Here is a 25067-nt window from a genome sequence, read left to right on the forward strand (position 1 = left end):
TAACTCAAACGAGGTGCACAAATGAAGGTCCACCATCAACAGGCCAAATAACCATGTATTTGCAAACTTACGTGTTTATATTTAAACTAAAGGTAACTGATATTTATGTGACAAACACTTGTCCTAGGGATAACTAGTTATTATCAAAAAGAACACCCCTTACCAACTGAAAGTCATCACTTTGGTCTGGTAAATGTTACAATGACCTAATGTATATAAAAAGTTATGTTTAACTTAAATTAAATATTCGATAATCCTCCCCATTGCATGATCTAAGCCACATAGAATTACAAAGAGTCAACAGTGGCCACCTCCAGTTTAAGCTGAAAAGTTGAAATGTTTTGTACAGGGGGGTAGTCCTGTCCTCAAACATTTAGACTGCAATGAATTGTTGCAGTGGTGATTCAAACAAACACATCTCCACATTAATGCTAGTACAATGAAAACAAATATGCATTATTGGACGGAGGCTCGAATCCAGATACTGAACAACAGTAAGGGTGTCCTTTATTAATTCGGCACCATAAGTAACAATTGAAAAAGTTGGAAAAATACAGAAATATACAAAGAAAATATGCAGTGAGTCTGGTCACCAACTACGCGAGTTGTATTGGAACGGTAACGTATATTTTTCAAATGTTTAGTGCACATTGAATCATGTTACAATATCATTGGTGCCAGGTGGACACTGTGTCTGGCCTTTTTGAATAGATGCAAGCCGGAATCGCAAAGTATTACATCATATTTGCTAAAACCAACATTGTGTTACAACAGTATCAACAGTCATCTGCATGAACCCAAGCTAATTGCTTAATGATTAAGGAACCTAAAAATAGGGTCTGCTATAGGCCATTTCTATCTTTGTCCAATTGCATTGCGAGCCTGTGGAAGCTCATGGGAAGGCCAGTGTCACTGTGGAGCTCAGAGCCTGAAGACGTTTAACTATGAAACTAAACACTAAAGCAGAATATTCAAATGAATTCACTACAGACTATTTCAGTAAACTATGGCCTCAAAGGAAGTGACGTCGATTCAGAAAAATGCCAGCGGTATTAGAAATAGCAAGCATGACCAATGTGAAGAAGCCATGGAGACCAGCTGGTACCCCAGGCAAAGACGTCCTTGTTCAAACCTTCCAAATGTACTACCAGTCGCTCTCGCACCCCAGCCTGTGGTCTCCTGCCCAGCCCTCATGGACTCTGGGGTACTGAAATGTGTATATTTTTTTCATTGTGGCCACGCTTAGTCCATATATCAGTTTAGAGAGGTCGCCTCGTTTGTGATGAAGTGTCAGTGGTGCAAAGTGGATTCCTGACTTCAGAGTTGTCTCTGCGGGGGTTAGATGGAGGATGTACCCCTATAAGAGTGTTGCAGTCAAATGAAGATAGAATAGTCTACGCAGAAATGAACACTGCAGGGCGCATAGTCAATTAAGTGTCACGACTGTTCCTCGTTCCCTGAAATAAGTTCCTTAAATGGATAGCTATTTGGAGGCTCACAGCGCCTAGACTTTTGAGTACTAGTATTTCTCTGCAGGGGTTCATACTAGCTCTTCTCGTGAAGCGGGTAGTTCAGCATTGTGGGCAGCCAATCCTTCTCTGTGTATTTCAAGCTCAGCCTAGCGTACCCCTATCTGCCACACACTGAAGGCTGCGGGATCCAAATCCCCATTGTGTAGGTCAATTCTGTGTGCACATGATCGTGTCCATAGGGGGAAGGAAGGCAACGAGAGCGGCATGCCATTGTGGAAGGAAGGTTGCACGCGTGGGCCTCGTCAGAGATCTTTGACTCTCAACATTCAAATACCCAAATGCAGCAATGGAGCCTGTCAGTCTGGCCTTCACTAACAGATAATCCCTGGGTGGGAACGAAGGTTGTTAAATACACGTCTGGGCATTATCTAGTGTTAAAGGCCTTCCCGATATTGATCTATTGCCATTGTGGCATTTCATACAAATCAGGAAATAACTGTCTAATCACAATCCTTTACAGCTGGGTACGAAGTCCCCGGCTTCTCCCTCTTCCAACAGCATCACTTCATCGCCCCCCCCCCCGCCCCAAAGTGTCACAGTAAAGCAAGGTTAGGTCCTATGAGACAGCATGTTACAGCAGCATGAACTCTTGCAGACAAGAGTGAAAAGTGTCAAGCTGAAACCTACTAGCCCTGCAAACATATCACTCGCTCCGCAGGGAGGCATGCCAGTCCACACATGCACACACGAGAGTGAGCAGTGACCCTTCAGTAGCTAGAGGCGAGTGCAGATTGCGTTGCCGTGTAATATACATTCATAGATAGCTAAGGTTACAACTGATAAACACTGCAAAGTTGTGAATGGCAATGCGAAGGTGTAAGCACTCCAAAGGTTACAAAACCAAACACCAACATCCAAATAAACGTATTCCAGAATATAAAGGCCATCACACTATGAATGCAACTTTAACTCACAGCACAACTACACAAGCCTCCCCTTAGCATGCATATTCGGTACCCAAAATTTTACACAAGTGTTGCAAAGTAGTGTTGTACACTGACACTTTCTGCTCCAAGCTTTTCTACACGACAACATGCAATTACGTGGTATTAATTTTTATCTTGCTTACTTCACACGAGGGGCGCATGTAAGAAATACTCACGCGGACAAGATATGAACAGCAAAACGGATACTACAACCAAACAAAACACAGTTTAGTAACAATCAGATAGGCTCTCCATTTTTTAGTACAATCACAATTTGCTATTTGTTTAATACATAACCTTCCCTTTCAATATCCTGCACATCACCTTTGAGCGAAACAGGTGATATACAGCTAGATTGATGTGTGTGTGCATTGAGAGGTTTAGCAAGGTCTGGATTGCGATCCATGAAGGATGTAGATTGAACTGACATGGCTATACCGGCATACCATACGCCGATCTAGCCCTTTCTTCCGCTCCCTGTCACTCTCTCTCCCTCTCTCACGGGTGAGAGTCATGTCGTTGAGTGCAGAATTTTCAGCCATTGCTGACCACTACAGGACAGAGGACACAAAAGATATCTTGGGGAGGGGCAGGACCTTTATATTTGACAAATGTGTCTGTGATAAAAAGGTTGTATGCTTGAATGAAAACGTGCCCAACGCACACTGTGCTAGGCTAGCTGTTCACTTCTTTTTTCACCGCACTGAAAATACAATTAAAATGTCTGCAACATTGAAGCAAGCATGTTTACTGACTCAGAAAGCTTTAAGGCACTCCAGTGGTTTCCAAGGGCCCTCTGGATCAAGTGTTTCCTTTCCCATGCAGACATTTTGCCAGGTCTCAGGCAAAGGCAAGCTGTGCACATGCTCAGTTCCCAACGCACATGCATCCTAAAAGAATGGTCTATATATAGGCTAGGATGACAGAAACCAACACGTGAAAGCTAATGACGCTCTAATGACGCAGCGTAGGTGCTAGGATCAAGAGATCGTCAGCAGTCGAGGCTTAAACTGGATTCAAGCTCGGGTTTATGTGTGGCACACTGAGACGAGCAAGCCATACGTACACCGCACGGCACAAGCCGCTGCTCGTCAAAGAAAACACAAACAGACACCTCCTCTAAGTAAAAAGGGGAAGTGTCAGTCAAAGCAACGCTTTCCATGCCTTTCCCTGAACCTTACTATAAGGCCGAGCTGAACCTCCGAGCCGTGACGTACGCCAGCTATGCTGATGAGGCAGGTCCTGTTTACATGAACTGAAATATGGGCCGAGTCAAGTTCCAGTATCTCCCAATGTCAGGGGTCCTGGGAAATGTATTTTTCCACACAAGGAGTTTGGAAATTCTGGGCTGCAGAGTAAAGCCATATCGACACAGTAGCTCCTATTGGCGACCATGCTTGGGAAAACATGTAATTTGGCTCCTCTATAACTCTTTGGGGGTTCTCTGTGGGGCACTGCCATGACACATTTCTGTTTGTAAGGCTATTGTGGAATGCCACCAGGCTAAGCCAACTGTATTATTATGGCACTCGTAGCCATCTCTCATGAAACGGCAATACCCTCTCCAAGTGCCCCTGTAATGGCTAGAGAATTGGCAATTCATTGGCTGAGGTTTAACCCAGACTATGCACAGTTTAAAAAAAGTCAGCTCCGAGCACCACTTCTGAAAACAGCATTGACACTACATGGTCTAATTAATGTAAAATGTCTCAAAGGGGAAGGCATGCCTCTATTAAATCAGGGCCACGGTAACCCAAAGGAAATCCCTGAAAGGGGAATGTGGCTGTGCGACTCAGGCCTGTAGTGGATAGAAGAAAACATGCGAGGCAAAGGATGAGGAATGAAAACTACATTGAACCTGAAAACTAAGGTCCAAGAATGAATACCGAGTGGCAGTGACTCGTACACCTGCGGCACTCCAACAGACGGACTGTCGATCCCCATTGCCAGGTCCTGAAGAAGGTGGCACAAGCAAGACGGAAAACCGAAACTTGTCGACCGACCATGAGAATTGATATCCTTTCACAGTAGATAGGGATACATCGCTGAGAGCTGGCAGATTACCAAGGTGGGGTTTATTCAGCACACCTGGGTGGTATTTTTTAATAGTTGAGTTTGGGATATTTCCTTGAGAAAGAGGCAGAATAAAGTTGGTTAAAGGACCTTGAGTGAGGTATCCTCGTTTTTTTAAGAGGAGACCAGTTCTCCGTCTTTTTAGTCATATAAAGGGATGCAAACAGAGCTGTTTTGTATTAATATAACGGTAACTATAGTTTTGTACTAAATTGATATGTTCTTCAGTGTCTCTTACCTACCCCTATTAAATAGTCAGACACCAGTGACTTGTAGGGGCAGGTGGATCATGGGAAAGGCGAGTTCTCCTGAGGGACAGGTACAGTTTAGCAATAGGGCTGGTTTTATATGAAGCTTTGGGTTTATCCACCCTTTTTTGTGCACAGAAGAGCATCAGCTTATCCTGCTCCTTCTGCCGACCCTACGACGCCACTGGCCGCCCGGACTGCTGTTGCTCCTGCCGCTGAGAAGAACCTGGTGCCCGCCCCAAGAGTTCCAGTTTTCCGGTCTGCTTCATTGCTGGTGCACCTGGACGTTGCTGGGGCCGCCTTCGGGGGGGGGGGGTTAGGGGACCTGTGACAGGTGGGGGAAGACCATGTGGTCATTGATGTGCCTCTCCCGGGCGACCTTGAGGCCAGTATGGTGCAGTGGCGCTGCCTCTCACTGGGGGTTTTCAGGCCGGTGGGGTTCCAATACGGAGGGGAGCAGGGGCGGGGCCAGGAGGCTGATGGCATCAGACAAGAAAGAGTGCCTCCTGGGATCACCCCCCCCCAAAACATAGGATAAGGCTGGGAGGTCCACGCTGACACAGCAGAACCTCACTACTGTACAGCACCCATGGGGTCAGAGTTTGCGGTTCCACCTGGACCACCTGTCACATGGGGAACCACTGATAATGTGTACATACAATTTTTATGTGTTTTTAATAATTATGCTTTTGATTTTAGGGTCACATGTATACCTCTGTGTTTGATGAGGTTGGACTATGTTTAAAAACTAAATGTAGCCGTATCTTTTCCAAAAGCAATGTGTTTGTGTGGTTTCTTCTGCTGCACGGTTCTGGCTCTCTGCCGAGCCCATGGACTGTGGTTGTCTGAAATCGTTGAATTGTAGGGTTTTTTTGCTTCTTTGCTGTTTCCATGCAGGCTTCATGCTTGTGTCTTCCAATGCTATGCCGGTTGGTCTGGAAAGCATGCTTTCACTAGCCGCAGTGGATCTAAGACAGAGTGCGGTGGCATCATTTATCTCTGGCTTGGTTCTGGAGTACCGGGCAATATTAGCGAATTTGCTGGAGAGTTGGATCCCTTGATAATATTCTCTCTGGCTCTGTTACAGCAAGCATCTGCAACACCGTAGTAGGTGAAATAAAGTGCCTTGTAGGGGTTAGTGAGGCTGCAGGATCCCACTCCATCCACACATTGGTAAGTAAGCACATCGGGTAACGGCCAGAACAACCCCGTGCCTAGCGGCTCACCACCCTCACATAACAAGATGGGGAATTCTTGCAGTTCACCACACTCCTTAAATGCATCCTGCCAGTCTTGCGCATTTCTAAGAGGTCGAGATGATCAAGGTTCTAGTTCTGCCATGATACTCTATACTCCTGCATTCTCAAGTTGTTGCTTCGCTCAGAAAAAGGGCAGCCAGGGAAATGCTGGATCTGAAACTAAGAACCAAATCTCGCCCACCCTAAAAGCCCTCCCAATGTCTCATAGAAGAAGAGAGAGTTTCATTGAAAACACTGTGCACCATCCGTCGGGTGCACTGGTGAAAGGGTACAACATATATGTCCAAAACCAGTTTTTCAATCATAATTTCTAAACAATTTAACAGAATTGCTGACCCTAACTCCCCAAAACATCTTGATTTTATTTTATTTCATATTGCTATATGACAAATCGCTTTACGGGAATACAATAAACAGTACAATTCAAGAGAAACAGGCAAGCAAGTGAGTTTTAAGGCATGACCAGAAAGCAGGTAAAGAAGAGAAAGATCAAAGAGGGAGAGGAAGCGAGATGCAGTGTTTGGGGCCAAGAGAGAGAAAGAACGGAAACTGATGTTAGCGCAAGGGGGACAAGGAACATTAAGAAGAAAGTGAGATTCAGAGCGAAGAGAGAGGGATTTCACATAGAACAAATTGAGAGAAGAAAGATAGGGCGGTAAGATTATAGAAACATTTAAAGACCAGGGAAAGGAAGTTAAAGCGCAAACGTGATTCAAAAAGAAGCCAGTGGAGTGAGGCAAGAGCTGGGGCAATAGAGTTGCGAGAGGATAGAGAAAAAAGGAGACAAGTAGAGTTCTAGATAGAGCGGACAGGAGAGAGAGGGGTAGCAGGGAGGCCAAAGAGAATAAACAAACAGTAGAAGAGATGGGAGAAAATAAGAGACAAGAATGTTGGTAGCATGAAAAAAGAGAAAAGGTCCATCCTTTCGGATATTTAAAAGGTTCAACCCTACAGGAGCGGGAAAGAGTGGAAATATGACAGGAGAAAGAAAGGGAAAAGTCAAGAACAACACCAAGATTCCGGGCAGAGAGAGAAATAAGGAGAGAGAAATAGGGACAAAATTAAAGGGGGACGGGGCGAAGAGGTGGCACAGTGATTGAAGGGGAAAAGAAAACTTCAGTTCTGGAGGGATTGGGATGAAGGAAGTGATATGACATCCAAGACTGACTAACAAGAAGGCAAGAGGTGAGAGTTGAATGAATAGACTGAGAAAATGAAGAAAAAGAAAGAAAGAGCTGGGCATGGCCAGCATACATATGATGGGAAAGGCTGAAAAAGGAGATAAGAGAGGAGAGAGAAATAGTGTAGAGTGAGAAAAGCAGGGGATCCCGGACAGAGCCCTGGGGTACACCATACTGAAGAGGAAGGGAAGGAGAGTTAAGAACGGCCCAGGAGACTGACTAAGTGCAATTAGAGAGATACGAGTGAAATTCCGAACAGAACCGCAGAGACCAAGAGAGAAAAAGGATTGAAGCGGATGACAGATCAAGTAGAACCAGGAGAGAAGATAGCTTAGAAAGCAGTTTGATGGATAGGAAGGAGGGAGGCAGTGTTGAAATGAGTAGAGACTTGAGAATAGGCGACCCTCTCGAGAAGTTTGGAATGAAAAGGTAGGAGCGAAATGGGTCGGTAATGAGATGGGAGAGTGTCAAGGGTTGTGACCCATGTTGAATCAATAGACTGGGTAGATGTGGGGATGAGCTGTCGCCGCCCATTATTCTATCCCAGAACAAACTAAATCAATAGACTGGGTGGATGTGGGGATGAGCTATTGCCGCCCACATTCACGCCAGAATAGGAGAACTGCGCAGTTGGCACGAGACCACTCCAAAGATACAACCTTCTTGTGGGGGGTTTGTGAGGTTTTATACACAAAATTGGTACATAAACACAGTTAAACGGAGAATGTATATTCTTATTCCAAGGCTAACTTTTATTATCACCATTTATCTCTTCCACTTTCTTTCTGTGTTTTATTTCTTATAACTTCAAAAAAAAAAAAAGGATACAGGTGGTCTCCCGATGTCTTCTGGATAGGACAGAGTTCTTTTTGGCCAAGCAAAACAGAATAGTTCAGGTAGCTCTTGTTTAGTCTTCGTATTCTTTTCTTTAACGTCTATAATAATGTTTGGGTGATTTCTCCATCTTTGTATCTCAGATTCATTTCTTTTCTTTTAGTCTTTCTTTCGCCTTTTTTCAAGATTATATTATATTACCTATTCTTCTCTCCTTTGTTATAGATCTTGTCCCCTTCCTTTTTCTCTTCACTCTTTTACTAGTATAAACTCAATATTCTTTCCACCTGCGTCTCGTTGCTTCGCACACAGTGCATATCGTAATGGCTCTTCCTACATATTTCCTTGGCGTAATGTCGTTTCCTCAGTAACTCATAACATGTCAGCTTTCTAATAAATATATAGCGCAGCGAAGTCAACTTCTCAACATCAGAACTCGGCTACATATGTCTTGACTCGCAGCCGTTCAATTCGGATCACAGCGGTGCTCCTTCTCTCATTCAAACAGCTTACCGCCACTCATCTGGGTCCCGTCATATGTGTCTTCTCATCGATCACGGGGTGGCACTCTTCTGCTTGCTACCTCGTAATCCTCATCAGTGGGTTACGCCCGTTTCGAGTGTCGCCTATGGCCGCTGGTAACGACTATCCCTCTCTCACCTCTACGACCAGCTGTTCGTCTTGACTTCCCCGCTGACCAAACCTTCTATCCTCGGGAGGCTCACCGATTCATCAGCTGTTCGGATCGGGGCGGCCTCCGCCTTTACGCGTTCCTCCGCAGCTGCTATCTTCGACCGCTCAGCTGATCGGTCGTACGCTGACTCGCCTCCTCTTCGGCTTCGCCGCACCTTCTACCCTCGGGAGGCTCACCGATTCATCAGCTGTTCGGATCGGGGCGGTCTCCACCTTTACGCGTTCCGCCGCAGTTGCTACCTTCGGCCGCTCAGCTGATCGGTCGTACGCTGACTCTCCTTCGCTTCGCTTTCGCCTCGGTCTCAGACGTGACAACTTCAATAGCGATTTCCAACTATCGCATATAGTATTAGTTTAATTAACTTCTGTATGACTTGGTGCAACGGCACAACTTCCCTCTTCGGTTCGGCTGTCTTAATACGCCCAGTTCAAACCGTCTTCCTTCAAAACCTCCTCTTCCTCGGTCCCCTGGCAACCAAAACAAAAACAAAAACAAAGAAGGGACAATTGTTGTCATCCAAGTTCATCTCCTTCAAATCTTCTCTGTGACTGGCCCAGTGACCTGTCAACTACTCCCTCCCATTAGATATCCTCTATAACCCTTCATATGGTCTTTCTGCCTAGTATCAACAGAGCCTGAACCAGCCGGTGTCTTTGTTATAAAATCTGCTCCATTTTTATCACATACCCTCCCCTCTAATCCCTTACGTTTGGTAAGGGAATTGTTCCGGGATAAGAAATCTGCCTGGGCCATTAATTTTCCTGGACGATGAACTGTCTTGAATGTAAAAGGTTGTAGTGATAAAAACCATCTCAGTACTCGGGGATTAGTATCTTTGTTACGGGCCAACCATATAAGAGGTGCATGATCAGTCACCAGAGTAAACTCTCTTCCCAATAAGTAATAACGTAATGTCTCTATGGCCCATTTCACTGCAAGACATTCCTTTTCAATTGTAGCATAGTGTTGTTCATGTGGTAAGAGCTTCCTACTTATGAAAAGTATGGGTTTTTCCGATTCATCCTGTCCTTGAAACAACACTGCTCCAAGACCTGTTCCGGAGGCATCTGTGTGTAGGAAGAACGGAGCTGAGAAATCTGGACATTTTAAAATGGCTTTTTCAGATAAAGCCTTCTTTAGGTTATTAAATGCATTCATTGTCTCTGTGGTATACCAGTTCTTCTTCTTGCTAGATGAGTTTTTCAACAGATCTGTTAGAGGTGTTGCTATTGTTGAAAAATGGGGAATGAACCTTCTATAGTACCCAATAAAACCAAGAAAGGCTCGCACTTGTCGTAGGTTTGTAGGAAATTGTAAGTTTTTTATAGCTTTCAGCTTGTCTTCTTGTGGTTTAATCATCCCCTGTCCTACAAAGTATCCCAAATATCTAGTATAGAAATTAGCCATGAACGTTTTCTTTGGATTTATGTGTAGACCAGATTCTTGTAATAGTCTAAGTACATTTTCCAAATGGGTTAAATGGTCGTCCCAAGTTTGACTGAAGATAATAATATCGTCAAGGTACGCTCCTACATATTCTTCCTGTCCTCTCAGGATCGAATTCATGAGTCTTTGAAATGTGGCTGGTGCCCCATGCAACCCAAACGGTAAGACTGTAAATTGGAACAATCCCGATGGTGGGGAAAAAGCAGTTTTTTCTTTATCTTCGGGTAGTAACGGTATTTGCCAATATCCTTTTGTTAAGTCTATAGTTGTTAGAAATTTAGCTTTTCCTAGCTTGTCTAGTAAATCTTCGATTCGTGGCATAGGGTAGGCGTCGAACTTGGAAATCTCATTCAATTTCCTAAAATCCATGCAAAAACGAACCGTTCCGTCAGGCTTCGGTACCATTACTACCGGGGATGACCACTCACTATGAGAGGGTTCTATTACGCCCATCTCCAACATTTCTTTTATCTCCTTATTAATAGACTGGAGTTTTGTCTCTGGAATTCTATAGGGTCTAATCCTTACTACTTCTCCTGGCGGTGTTACAATACGATGACATACCATGTTCGTTCTCCCCGGTAAGGAGGAAAAAATATTTGCGAATCTTCTTACCAACCCAAGGAGTTCTTTCTTCTGTATCTCAGATAGATTTTGATTTAGGTTTAACGCTTCCAGTCCTATATCTTCTTTTAACCTTGGAAAAGGTTCGAAAGAGGTTTCCTTAGAATTAATCACTGCCACCGTCGTTATAGGTTCTACCCATTTCTTTAGTAGATTCACATGATATGTCTGTGTTGGGAATCTTCTGTCATTTTGTCTCACCTTGTATGTTAGTGGACCTAGGACCTCTTCGATTTCATAAGGGCCTCTCCACGCTGCCAGCATCTTGTTCTCCGACGTCGGGACTAAGACCAATACTTTATCTCCCTTATTAAATGATCTCAATTGCGTGTTTCGATTATAGTAGTATTCTTGTTTGGTTTGTGCTTGTAACAGATTTTCTTTGGCAATGTTCTGTAACTTTTCCACCCTCTCTTTAAGTTGGTAGGCATACTCAGTCAGTGAGATCTCTTGACTCGGCTCGTCTTCCCAGTTTTCTTTCAAAATATCGAGGAGCGTTCTCACTGATCTTCCAAACAGAAGTTCAAAGGGTGAAAACCCTGTCGAAGACTGTGGTGTATTCCTTAAGGTAAGGAGTATCCATGGCAACAACCTGTCCCAATTCTTTCCTTCCGGCTCTCCTGTTTTACGTAACATTTGTTTTATGGTTTGATTGTACCTTTCTACAAGGCCATCAGTTTGCGGATGATAGATAGCGGTTTTCAAATGCTTCATTTGAAGAATCGTACACACTTGTTCCATCACTGATGACATAAAGTTAGATCCTCTGTCGGTAACAAATTCCTTTGGTATTCCCACTCGGCTGATAAAGGGTATCAAGGCATCGCATATACTCTGTGTACTAGTAGATCTAAGAGGAAAAGCCTCCGGATACCTGGTAGCATAATCGACAATCACTAATATATATTTATGACCTCTTGATGAAGGTTCTAATGGTCCAACAATATCTAATCCAATCCGCTGGAAAGGTTCCAACACAACTGGCATCGGCTGTAAAGGGGCTTTCCTCACATTTGCTTTATTTTTCTTCTGGCATTCTGGACATGCTTGGCAAAAACGAGCCACCTGAGCATAAAGCCCCGGCCAATAAAACCTGGCAAGGATTTTCTGTGTGGTCTTCTCTGTTCCTAAATGACCTTCACCAATTTGCAGATGTGCCACTTCCAACACCGTTTGATAATATTTCTTGGGTACTAGCAACTGTTTCAGAATAGTTCCAGTGGCATCCTTGCTGGTTCGATAGTATAATCCTTTTTCTTTAACAAAAGAGGGACTATTTCCCGATACCCCTGAGGTAACTGCAGCCCTAGCATTTCCTAATAATGGATCTATTTCTTGTGCCATCCTGAAAGTATCTCCCGCTTCATCAATTTTCCAGTCAATTGCAATGGGACAAACATTTTTTTCGGCCCAAACTTTCTTTAGCTTTCTCAACTCAGACTTCACTTTCCTTTCTTTATGTAACGGCTCTGCAATGTTCTCGTGGGCAAAGGGGGCATTTCTTAACCAATTTTCTTCTATCGACTTTATGATCCGTGAAAAATTGGGAACATCGGAACCAATAAGTAGAGGCTCTGGTAATACTGGCATTAGGGCTGCCCTCACCTCCATCTGTTCCCCGGCTACTTTTAACCTAATCTCTTTGGTAGGGTAAGTTTTGACATCTCCATGTACACAACGTATGGGAATTAATGCATTCATGTCCCCAGTATTCCCCACCAGTTTTGTACTTACAACTGTTTGTAAACTGCCGGTATCCACCATGGCTCTTGTAGGTTTCCCATCAACTTCTGCTTCGCAAATATACGAATACGATGTTTTAGGGATTGCCATTCCTTCTTGATATTCTCCTTCTCTGGGCACCTCCATGTTTCCCACGTCCATAGGTTCAGCCTTAATTCGTTTGGGACACATTCTTGCTAGGTGTCCCCACTCACCACATTCGAAACATTGTATGCCTTTTGGTATCATACTAGCAGGTCTGATGCCTACAGGGCTCTCACTCGTTGGTCTCCCTTTTGGAGTCTCCCACTCCGGCTTTCTTAACATCGAGTTCGGCCATCTTGTCACCGTAGTTGTTCTGAGGGAATGATTATTCCAACTGGGTGCGGGAATTGGTTTGTTGTTTGCCGCATTTGTCATGGATCTGCCTTGTCCAGCCTTTTGATAGGCTGAAGCGATGTTAACAGCTTCAACCAGGCTGGGACGGTGATGTTGGCGCACCCAACGTTGCATTGGTAAAGGTAAGGCTTCCACAAACTGCTCCATAACAATTTTTTCTGACATCTCATGAGCGGTACTGGAGTTAGACTGCAACCATTTCTCTCCTAACTCTTTAACTCTATAAAAGAGCTGCCTCGGTGTTTCTTCGGCTTGTAGCTTGACTTCTCTAAATTTTATCCTATATGCCTCTTCATCATGACCCAAACGTTCCAGTACTACTCGTTTCATATCCGCATACGGTGTTTCGCCGGTTGGATTGGCTGCTTGGTAAGCACTCTGCATCTCCCCTGTCATGAGGGGGGCTATGTAGTGACACCAGCTATCGTTTGGACATTGAGCGTTCCTAGCCACTCTCTCGAAGTTCACAAAGAAGTGAGCAGGGTCCTCTCCTACTGCGTACTTTTGTAAGACCGATGCTGGAACCTGGGAATGACGTCGTACGGTGGTCGCCTCCATTAATTGAGCTTGTTGTAGTTGTATGGCCTGTTGAAATGCTTGCCTATCGGCTTGGGCTTGTTGGTTCTGTAACTGTAACGCCTGTTGAAGTAATTGTTGCCCCTCACTTAGCGTTTTAATGAGTTCTTCCATGGTGTTCGTATTTTAAATCCCACTTCTGACACCAAATTGTGAGGTTTTATACACAAAATTGGTACATAAACACAGTTAAACGGAGAATGTATATTCTTATTCCAAGGCTAACTTTTATTATCACCATTTATCTCTTCCACTTTCTTTCTGTGTTTTATTTCTTATAACTTCAAAAAAAAAAAAAGGATACAGGTGGTCTCCCGATGTCTTCTGGATAGGACAGAGTTCTTTTTGGCCAAGCAAAACAGAATAGTTCAGGTAACTCTTGTTTAGTCTTCGTATTCTTTTCTTTAACGTCTATAATAATGTTTGGGTGATTTCTCCATCTTTGTATCTCAGATTCATTTCTTTTCTTTTAGTCTTTCTTTCGCCTTTTTTCAAGATTATATTATATTACCTATTCTTCTCTCCTTTGTTATAGATCTTGTCCCCTTCCTTATTCTCTTCACTCTTTTACTAGTATAAACTCAATATTCTTTCCACCTGCGTCTCGTTGCTTCGCACACAGTGCATATCGTAATGGCTCTTCCTACATATTTCCTTGGCGTAATGTCGTTTCCTCAGTAACTCATAACATGTCAGCTTTCTAATAAATATATAGCGCAGCGAAGTCAACTTCTCAACATCAGAACTCGGCTACATATGTCTTGACTCGCAGCCGTTCAATTCGGATCACAGCGGTGCTCCTTCTCTCATTCAAACAGCTTACCGCCACTCATCTGGGCCCCTCATATGTGTCTTCTCATCGATCACGGGGTGGCACTCTTCTGCTTGCTACCTCGTAATCCTCATCAGTGGGTTACGCCCGTTTCGAGTGTCGCCTATGGCCGCTGGTAACGACTATCCCTCTCTCACCTCTACGACCAGCTGTTCGTCTTGACTTCCCCGCTGACCAAACCTTCTATCCTCGGGAGGCTCACCGATTCATCAGCTGTTCGGATCGGGGCGGCCTCCGCCTTTACGCGTTCCTCCGCAGCTGCTATCTTCGACCGCTCAGCTGATCGGTCGTACGCTGACTCGCCTCCTCTTCGGCTTCGCCGCACCTTCTACCCTCGGGAGGCTCACCGATTCATCAGCTGTTCGGATCGGGGCGGTCTCCACCTTTACGCGTTCCGCCGCAGTTGCTACCTTCAGCCGCTCAGCTGATCGGTCGTACGCTGACTCTCCTTCGCTTCGCTTTCGCCTCGGTCTCAGACGTGACAACTTCAATAGCGATTTCCAACTATCGCATATAGTATTAGTTTAATTAACTTCTGTATGACTTGGTGCAACGGCACAACTTCCCTCTTCGGTTCGGCTGTCTTAATACGCCCAGTTCAAACCGTCTTCCTTCAAAACCTCCTCTTCCTCGGTCCCCTGGCAACCAAAACAAAAACAAAGAAGGGACAATTGTTGTCATCCAAGTTCATCTCCTTCAAATCTTCTCTGTGACTGGCCCAGTGACCTGTCAACTACTCCCTCCCATTAGATATCCTCTATTAACCCTTCATATGGTCTTTCTGCCTAGTATCAACAGAGCCTGAACCAGCCGGTGTCTTTGTTATAAAATCTGCTCCATTTTTATCACAGGGTTCCACATCACCACTCTACTGTGAGGATGCCATCAAAACAATGTTAAGCAAGGGTCCTATACTATCAAGCAAAAGACCCCTCTATTGAAATGCAGTAATTCAAGACAACTCAAAAATGGATGCAGTACCGACAAATTCCCAAAAGTGGCGCTAGAAGTCTAAACTCTGACAGGGAAACTGTATTTAGGAGTTACAAGAGGGGCAGGGACTTCAAAGCTTGTTAGTTAATTGAAAATCTAGCCACCTGCTGTTCCTAGAGGCCAAGAGGCTGGGAAACCTAACACCTCAGAGATTCCACACTAGGAGGCAGGATATCACATGACCCTGTTGATTGATTGAGGAGAGACTTCCAGGCAGCCTGCTGGAGCTCACAAAAAAAGGCTCTTTCTATTGAATGGGGGATGTTAATTTTGAGTGTTTCCTGTCAACAGCCCTCTGCCAGCAAGGAGAGACATTTGATCACTGACCCACCCAGACTCCTGGAGGCGGACCCAAACACTTTGGGGGAGTTGAATTGCAACAAATATATATTTTATAGAAACAGTGATAATTTATTGTAACCAAATGACAGGAATGTACAACTTTGAGAGTCTTAGTTTGAAAAATGCCCCCACGATTTGAGTCCAAACTCCTATTTGTACTATGTTCTGGGGCAAAACCCCGCTAATTATGATTATTGTGGACAATGTATTTAAGCTAGAGACATGGAAAGTTACTGGGATATATGTGGAAGGGAAATGTACCTTTGTACAATTTTTGATGAAAATCCCATGTTGCAAAACCCACTAAAATCGAAAATAAGTTGCCATTTTTGAATGCAAGCTCCTAGAAACGCCAGAGTCGGGACAGGAACTATCTTTAGTAATATATGATGTGTGTATGTGATGTCAAACAACTGTGTACCTGGGTAATATGTATTTGGATCAGGAATAGATTTGTGTGCACATTGACCAGGGGAGTGTCATTTATGCAGGTCATAAAAATGACATCACTCTGACACACTATCCCTTCCCAAATCAGGGACCAAAGAATCTATTGACCTATCAAATCAAGAGAGGGGCAGGCTCAGTTATGCCACGCACACATCCACTTCCAAAACAAATAAAAAGAGACTGCTGGGACAGGTAGGGAGATTCAATTCCATTTACTGCGGAGCATGCTGACCGACGACTTCACATCCAGAGATCCAGACTTCAAATCCATCAATCTCCAGAACCTGTAGCAGAAATTAACTCCAGAATTTGTAGCAGAGAGGCCTGAATCCACCAGCTGAATCCTCTTCAGCAGGCCTCAAAACCAACCAAACTATTCAACAGCCGGGCGAGCTGTTTGATTTTTTGCCAAGAATTTTTGCAAGAACCTGTAGCAGTATCCAGAAAGCAGTGCTGTATCCAGAGAGCTGACCCAGATCGCTGTGAAGTGCCGAGACCAGAACCGGAGTCCAGTCCAAAACCTGACCAGATCCGTGGCGAGGCCCATTCCTGCCAAAATATATTGCGAGTACCGCCAGAACTGTGCAGAACCCAATCTCTTAGTTAAAATAATCTAATTCAAGCTATTTTAACCTAATTAGAACAGCCTCCTAGAAATCGTGTCATCTGTCATTTTTAAAGCTGCACAACTGTCACCTGTCATTTTGAGTTTTACTTTAAATCCGAAAATCTACCTTTACAGTGGGTAAAAGCAGTGGCTGCGAACTCTCAAGTGGTTAATAACCACTGAACAGGTTATCAGGCCTTGTTCTGACGAGAGAGGGGCGCCCGCTACCTTTGCAAACTAAATTTCAAGGAACCTGGGATTGGTAACCCTAGGTCTCCTGGGGGCAACCAGACGTGGTCTCCCTCTCACTGTGCTTAGAGAGGCATCAGCTTCACCTCACTGATGATCCCCAACAAGGGTGAAACATGTGTATGGGGTTGCTGGTGGTACTCTCGTTCAGGTTGGAATTGCCATTGCATTTCGGTGCTGGACTGCCCCTGGGCAGGACAAAGACTGATGTGCAAATGGATATTTCCCATCTGTGAAAGGCACAGTGAGTAAAAGCAGTGGCTGCGAACTCTCAAGTGGTTAATAACCACTGAACGGGTTATCAGGCCTTGTTCTGTTGAGAGAGGGGCGCCCGCTACCTTTGCAAACTAAATTTCAAGGAACCTGGGATTGGTAACCCTAGGTCTCCTGGGGGCAACCAGATGTGGTCTCCCTCTCACTGTGCTTAGAGAGGCATCAGCTTCACCTCACTGATGATCCCCAACAAGGGTGAAACACGTGTATGGGGTTGCTGGTGGTACTCTCGTTCAGGTTGGAATTGCCATTGCATTTCGGTGCTGGACTGTCCCTGGGCAGGACAAAGACTGATATGCAAATGGATATTTCCCATCTGTGAAAGGCACAGTGAGTAAAAGCAGTGGCTGCGAACTCTCAATTGGTTAATAACCACTAAACGGGTTATCAGGCCTTGTTCTATCGAGAGAGGGGCGCCCGCTACCTTTGCAAACTAAATTTCAAGGAACCTGGGATTGGTAACCCTAGGTCTCCTGGGGGCAACCAGGCATGGTCTCCCTCTCACTGTGCTTAGAGAGGCATGAGCTTCACCTCACTGATGATCCCCAACAAGGGTGAAACACGTGTATGGGGTTGCTGGTGGTACTCTCGTTCAGGTTGGAATTGCCATTGCATTTCGGTGCTGGACTGCCCCTGGGCAGGACAAAGACTGATGTGCAAATGGATATTTCCCATCTGTGAAAGGCACAGTGAGTAAAAGCAGTGGCTGCGAACTCTCAAGTGGTTAATAACCACTGAACAGGTTATCAGGCCTTGTTCTGACGAGAGAGGGGCGCCCGCTACCTCTGCAAACTGACATATATATATTGTTTACATTTTCAAATAAACCTTTTAATTTGCAAAAAAAAACTACTTCTTGGCTCAGTGGGGTCAGGGGGATTCTAAGAGGCGGGCATGGCTGCCTCCAAAACCATGTCCGGGTCCAGGTTCCTTGAATGGGGAATTACCGGGCCATTCCAAGTTAGGAGGGCCCGGTAATTCCTCCCTCCGGGAACCCGGGCCCGGACCTTCCCCCATAGGGCTCCATGGGAATGGGCGTGGGAGCTAACAACGGGCCTCTTACGACCGGCCCGTTGTGAGCTCCCTGGTCCCCTCGCGGGACCCAGTAAGGATGTCTGGTAAAACCAGACGTCCACATCGGGTCCCGCGGGGGAACCGCATACTATTGCAGAATGGGTTTAACGGGTCTGCCACCATTAGCAGCACCCGTTAACCCATTCTACAATTGTCGTAATGAGGACCATACTCTTTTGCTGAGCACAAAACCGCAAGACGTACGAGAATACACATGAACAGCTTCCTGACGCTTGACGCAGTTAACATGGCTAGCCATGCAAATTAAGATGAAAGCCACATGTACATTTGAATGAATGGTGAAGCTTTGAGAGTTCGAGGCGTAGAGAAAGCAGACAGGCTGATCCAGTTGAGGCTGGCAGGACAGGTTTCCAGTGCAATCACTGTGCACAGATAATCAAGGACACAGAGGAGAGGAACGTTTTGAGATAAGCAGAAGGATGGAGCACCTGCAAGAAACACAAGCTAAGATCCTCATAATTACAGGCAGCAAGGCTCCATTTCACGGTCCCTACACACGTGACTTGCACCTGCCAGACAGTGTCTATTCATTCATGTTAGATAGGGGTGCCTGTTCCCATAGAGCTGAAGGCAATAGGATACAGATGTAACACAGGTTCAAAGGCCCATGTTCTGTCTCACGGCTTATGAGATCGGAGAAGGTAAGTTAATGGGAACATGTAGCACCTCCAGAGTTGTTCCCACTGCCTTGAGTTGTTGCACTTGACCTGGTGTCTGTCCAAGGCTCTGAGGCTGAGAAGACCCTCTTTGTCCAATCCCTGTTCAGCATTCACGCTAAACGTACACTATGTTGCATTGGCAAACCACATTTCACTAACTTGTTACTCTACTTTTCATACTTTTGGAGGTGGTCTCAGGAGAAGTCACCAGATATGTTTTATACAATTAGCATACTAACCCACATATATGTAGTTTGCCTCATTAACCAATCCCTTCCCCTGTTAGGTTTTTGGGATGCAACCGCATTTTGTGACATCCTTCGTGAACAAAACCAGCTGACAACTGCCTAGCCACTGAGAGCGTGTGGGGAATGTTATGCTGTTCATGCTGCAATTCCTGTCATTTGAATGCACAATAAAGACAGTTGAACTTTGTCTTATTGCTGGGTCTTCCGTTGTTGGTGCTGGGGATTTCCAGGGCCCAGTTCCTCTTGCATGTAAATCGGGAAGCTGTTAATAGTCCCCTCACCACCATTACAGGTGGTAGCAGAGGATGGGTTGCTAAGACCCGTCGGCAATAAGACCACCATGTCCCGCTGCATGCCTGAAGAGCTGCGTCCTGATCCGCGAGGACTGCTTTGAAGACCCGGAGTGGAATATTGAAGAGGTAATCAGGAACTGCCTTGGAGAAATTCCTGGCCGTTACCCGTGGGATGCCAAGCAGACTGGATGGCAAAGTGGCAGAGGGAAAGGCGGTGCCCAAGGACTTCAGCAAATCCACAGAGGGTAAGTATAGACTCAGCCATAATACAAACAGTGGGAAGGGAAGGCTGTTTGTTGTTGGTTCTGTGTTACTGTGAAAATTACCTGTTTCCAGGCGTGTAGCTTAAGGTTATGATTGAAAAAAGGAAAAATGAAAGAAAAAGTGTACCTGTACTCTAGGCGTTAGCTCGGTTTATGGATGAAAAATAAGAAAATAAAAAAGGATACGCATCTAGGCAGATAGCTTACTTACGAATGATGAGTATTTGGAATTTCTGTGTGTAGGTGGCAGTGTAGCTGAGCTACCTTAGGTGGCGCAAGGTGGTTTCTTAAGTTATCCTATGCGACGGTACAGAAAAAGAACCACATACTTGTTAAGAATCACCTGTGGTTGAAGGAAAGGAAGACGGCTGTATATACGTATATATGTTATGGTGTTGTATTGTTGTGTTTTGGGGCATTGCAAGAATTGAAGGGGTACATATGAAGCATTAAGACCTTTCCCTTCGCTTTGTGATGTCACATACAAGGTTGGCACATAGGACACAGAGAGTTGTTGTGGCAATAATGTAGTTCAAAAGAGGAAAACTAACGCCATGGTTTTTAAAGTGCGAGACGATGCTCGAGTTGTCATAGAGGATTGTACCCTTTTGGGTAAGGCTCGATGAGCACATGAAATAATTGTAGGTATGCCTTTAAGGGCAAAGAACACAGTGTGGGTGGTGTGCCGAGCATGCTCTTGTTGATGGTGGTGAGCTGGAGAGGCTGTTGGAGGTATTGTGGAGATTTTTTGTGGCCTTGAGAGAGCTGATTGAACATTGATGGCAATTGAGAAAATGCATAAACTGGTAATGTGTTAAACTGTGTAAATACAAAATTAAAATAAATGATTTAAGGTCCAGTATTTATTTTATTTATTGCACATGTGTATGGTGCCTAACATAGGAGAAGAACAATAACAGTAAAATGTTCCTTGTAGGCCTTGTGACATTCGGATCATGCAAGTGCAGTGACAATAAGTTCAGGGGGGCAGGTCAGGTTGAAAGGGGTGGGGTGAGGGAAAGGGGGAGGGAGAAGTGCAGGAAGGAAGGGGCACCAGGGGCTGGCCAAGTGCTGAGGGGGGACCAGGAGCGCATGTGTGCAAGGGGGAGCAAAGGGTAAGGGTCAGCTAGTGCAAGGAAGGGGTGGACCAGATTAAAGCTAGTCAGGGAAGGGTGTCCGAGGGCAACTGATGCTTAAGGGGTGTTGGGGTAGACTGGACGTGGAGTGCCTGGCCCCAGTAAGGCATATAAGCATCCCGGCACCAGTTGCAGCGGCAGGAGGACATTAGCAAGGAGGGGAGAGGGAAGGAGGAGAAGAAAAGGAAAGTCTTGAGAAGTTTTGGGAAATTAAGGAGATCCGGCTCAAGTCTGAGAGGGGCAGGAAGGCCGTTCCAGAGGGAGGCTCCTGCCGAAGAAAGATCTACCCCCCTCCTCACACTCTCTGCTTGGAGAAACGTCTGATCTGCAGAGAGTGGGAGCTAGAGGACTGAAGAACTCTAGCAGGGAGGTATTTAGGGCGATAAAGTTGGATGTAGCAGGGTCCCAGGCCCCATAAAGCCTTGTGGATGATGCAGAGGGTCTTGAATGTTATCCTTGCAACCAGTGGAGAGATTTTAGGGCTGGAGAGATGCAGCCCCTGGGTTTGAGGCCAAGGATAGGTCTTGCACCCCTATTCTGGATTAGTTGAAGAGGGCAAAGGGAGGAACGAAGGAAATTGAGGAAGAAGCTATTGAAGTAGTCCAGCCTAGAGAGAACCAAAGCTCTGGAGACATTGAGCTTCTGAGGAAAGGTGACAAAAGGGACAATGCCTCTGAGGAGATGGAGCAGAAAGTTGGACTTCTTGGCAATATCTGTGATGTGAGGGGAAAAGGAGAGAGAGGAGTTGAAGATGACCGCAAGGTTTTTTGCCTTCACAAGATGGTGAGGGGAGGGGATGGGGACAAGGAGGGTAGCCAGAGAGTGGGAGGGAAGCAGGGATTAGGAATCCCAATGAGAAGGATCTCAGTCTTACTGGCATTAAGGCAGAGACAATTTGCAGAGCACCATGCCTGAATAGCAGTCAGGTATGAGAGAGGAAGAAGAGGTGGGAAGCTTAAAGGAGAGCTGTGTGTCATCAGCATAACACTAAGTGAGGAGAGAAGGTGGAGATCTAGTGAGCCAGAGAGGCAAGATAAATATTGAAAAGCCACAGTGATAGGATGGATCCCTGAGGAACGCTGCAGGTAGACAGTGAGGTGGAGGAGAGGAAAGGGCCCAGTTGCACTTGGAAATGTCAGTTAGAAAGGAAGGAGGTCAGCCAGGCCAGTGCCCAGCCCGTGATGCCTAGGGTTTCACAGAAACGATTTATAAGGATGGCATGATTGACCATGTCAAAGGCAGAAGATCGATAAGGATCAGTTTCCGTGCTTCTTAATGCTCTGAAACAAGACTGGTGATCATGGAGACAGCCAACATATTCGGTATGGTGGGTCAGTTGAGGATGACCAACTTTTGCAGGAGTTCCCCGCAAGAAAGGGCTGATGGAGATAGGGTGATAGCTGGGCAGGAAAGATCAGCAGATGGCTTTTCCAGGAGAGGGTGCACAAGGGAGTGCTTGAGGGGTTGTGGGAAAGAGCCAGTAGTGAAGGAATTAAAACAGAAGTCAGCCAATGCAAGGGCGAGAGAGGAGATGTTGTCCTTATTGGTTCTGAAGAGCAGGGGAGCACCAGTTTGGAGGAGACTTTCATAGAGCGGACTGCTCTAGAGACTGCATCCGGTGCAATAGAAGAGAAGGAGGAGAGTATGGGGGAGGGTGAGAGGGGGGGCAAGGGAGGCAGGGGTACAGGGTGGTTGTAAAGGGGAGTAGGGGAGAGTGAGGGCAGGATGTCCTGAGTTTTGGTGGAGATGTGGGAGGCCAGTGCAGTGGAGAGGGCCTGGGAGAGAAGAGTAGAAGAGGAGCCTGCAATAGGATTGGCCATTTCCTTGCAGATTTTGAATAGTTCAGCCATGTTATTGGTGGCCCCAGAAATACAGGATTGGACATGAGCCCTCTTCATAGAGAGGAGGGAGAGTCGATATTGCCTTTGGAGCAGGCGGCAGGCCAGTTTGTCAGAGGACGTGCCTGAGGCCTGCCACTTGCGCTCAGCAACTCTGCACTTTCATTTCAGAGAGGCCAAGTCAGAGTCATACCAAGAGTTGCACTTGGAGGCAGGGTTCATGAGGATCCTCATGACAGGGGCAAGGAGGTTCAGAGTGTTGGAGATGGAGAGATGGAGGTTAGCGAGTGTTGAGTCGGTATGAGAGTCAAAATCAGGGCTGGGAGGAGGAATGAAGGTGGAGGCAAATGCAGTGACTGACAGACGCTTCATCGGTCGAATGATGGAGAAAGAGACAGGCAGTGCAGGCAGTGTCATTGTCAGGGGGCCAGGGAGATCAAAATGGGAGGAGAGGAGAGAGTAGTCAGCCTAGGAGAGAGGAGTAGTTAGTGAGTTGGAGAGAGGTATGTCTGCTGAGATGAGAAAATTCAAGGTGTGTCCAGCAGAGTGGGTAGGGCCAGAGGGAAGAATTGTTAGGGAAAGAGTGTCATTGAGGTTGTGGGAAAGTACAGTGGTTGCATCCGGAGAGTCTAGATGAATACTAAAGTCACCAAGGAAGAGAAGCTTGGGGGGGGGGGTCAGGAGAGAGGAAGAGATGTCAACCCATTTAGAGAGGAAAAAGAGGTAGGTCCAGGGGCCTATAAGTAGTGGCGTGAGTGAGGGAGAGACTCCTATCCTACAGACGAGGCATTCAAAGGAAGAGTAAGATTGAGTGGGAATGATAGTAGCAGGAGCCCATGCAGGGAAAACAAGGGCAACTCCATCTCCAGACACGTGGGTCCTGGGCTTGGAGAGGATCTTGTAGTCCTCAGGAAGGAGAGTGTCAAAAGCAGTGACAGAGCTGGCATTGAACCATGTCTTGGTGAGAGCGCGGATGTCGAGGTCAAAGTCTTCAAGTAGGTGATAGATGTCAGAGGAGTGTTTAACAGCAGAGCGAGAGTTGAGGGTAGCTAAGTGAAGCTGGTTGCCACCTTGAAAAGGTATTCCGAGGAGGGGTACAGGGACATGATACAACCGTCAGTGGGGGCGGAGAGGCCAGAGGGGAGGCAGATGAAGGGGTGGCAGGAGAGGGGAGGAAGTTAATGAGAGACTGGAAATGCCTATCCAGAAGGAGGAGGTTGGGCTGAGAACACTGGGCCATAATAATGCCATTTTGGTAGACATTAAGGATGCACCTAGAAGATGAAAAGTATGCCAAGAGAACTTCCCACCTGGTTCCACCGTTAATGGGAGAGGAGAAGACAGGGGATAGCATAGACACCATATGGGAAGTTCATAGGTTAGGAGAGGAGACAGTAAAGAGGATGTCCAGGATAGTCTGTCTGGAGGAAGCATTGACATAGGTATCGGCAATGGGGAGGCATGGGTTGGTGGCCAGGAGCGATTTCTTAAACATTTTTCTTCCAGACTTCGAGAGAGAGGTAGGATAGGGGACAGAGTAGCAGTTATAGTAGATAGGGGAGACAGAGAGGACCATGAGTACAGGGGGGGTGAGGTGGAAGGGTCAGGAAGAGAGACCGTACTATGCAAGAGGAATTCACCAGGCAGCCTAGCAGTCAACATGGGGGAGAGAAGGAACAGAAGTGCAGTAAGTCATGTCACAGTAATTGCAGAATGCACAGAATTTGAGATATAACAAATGCAGCAAAGACTTGAGATTCAAATGATACAGTAGGAAGTAACCAATGAAAATTAGACTAAAATTGCTGACAAGCAGAATGCAGTTTGCAACATCAGAGCATCCAAAAACAGAGATACGAGGAGGAAACAGGCATGAATAAATGGCTGCAGTAGAAGTGAAAAAACAGAGGCAAATGGGTTGGAGTTCACTGGACTCAATTAACACATAGAAGAATTGGTGGAATCAGGCAGGTAGGTAAAAAATGCAGGTGGAAGTCAGTGTCTTAGAGGAGTGGGCTAATGTGAGAGCCCGGCACAGACAGACAGTCCATAGCATGTCACAAGAGCACAGAGCGGTACTACTCCTCTTAGATCTCTCAGCAGCCTTTGACCTGGTCGACCATAAAATACTCTGTTACCACCTCTCCTCTGCCGCCCACTTTTCCCCCGCTGCTGTCATGTGGATACAGTCCTTCCTGGCCAATAGAACCATGAGGGTCTTTTCTCTGGATGCAGCAGCAGACCCTATCCCTATCACCTTTGTTGTCCCACAAGG

The 25067-nt window shown here is 45.8% G+C and overlaps 1 protein-coding gene and 1 long non-coding RNA gene across 2 annotated transcripts in view; both read right to left on the reverse strand.

Moving 5' to 3' along the window:
* The window catches only part of EPAS1 (endothelial PAS domain protein 1), a 434103-nt gene that overhangs the window by 316615 nt on the left and 92421 nt on the right, over positions 1-25067 (reverse strand). The window lies entirely within an intron of this gene.
* Positions 7951-14984, reverse strand: LOC138468044 (uncharacterized). Its single transcript, XR_011268186.1, has 2 exons — positions 12552-14984; positions 7951-9214 (listed from the first exon to the last, which is right to left on the reverse strand). It is a non-coding gene; the product is annotated as an uncharacterized lncRNA (long non-coding RNA).

Source organism: Ambystoma mexicanum, chromosome 4q (genome assembly GCF_040938575.1).
Source record: "Ambystoma mexicanum isolate Mex_15411 chromosome 4q, UKY_AmexF1_1, whole genome shotgun sequence".
NCBI classification, from domain to species: domain Eukaryota; kingdom Metazoa; phylum Chordata; class Amphibia; order Caudata; family Ambystomatidae; genus Ambystoma; species Ambystoma mexicanum.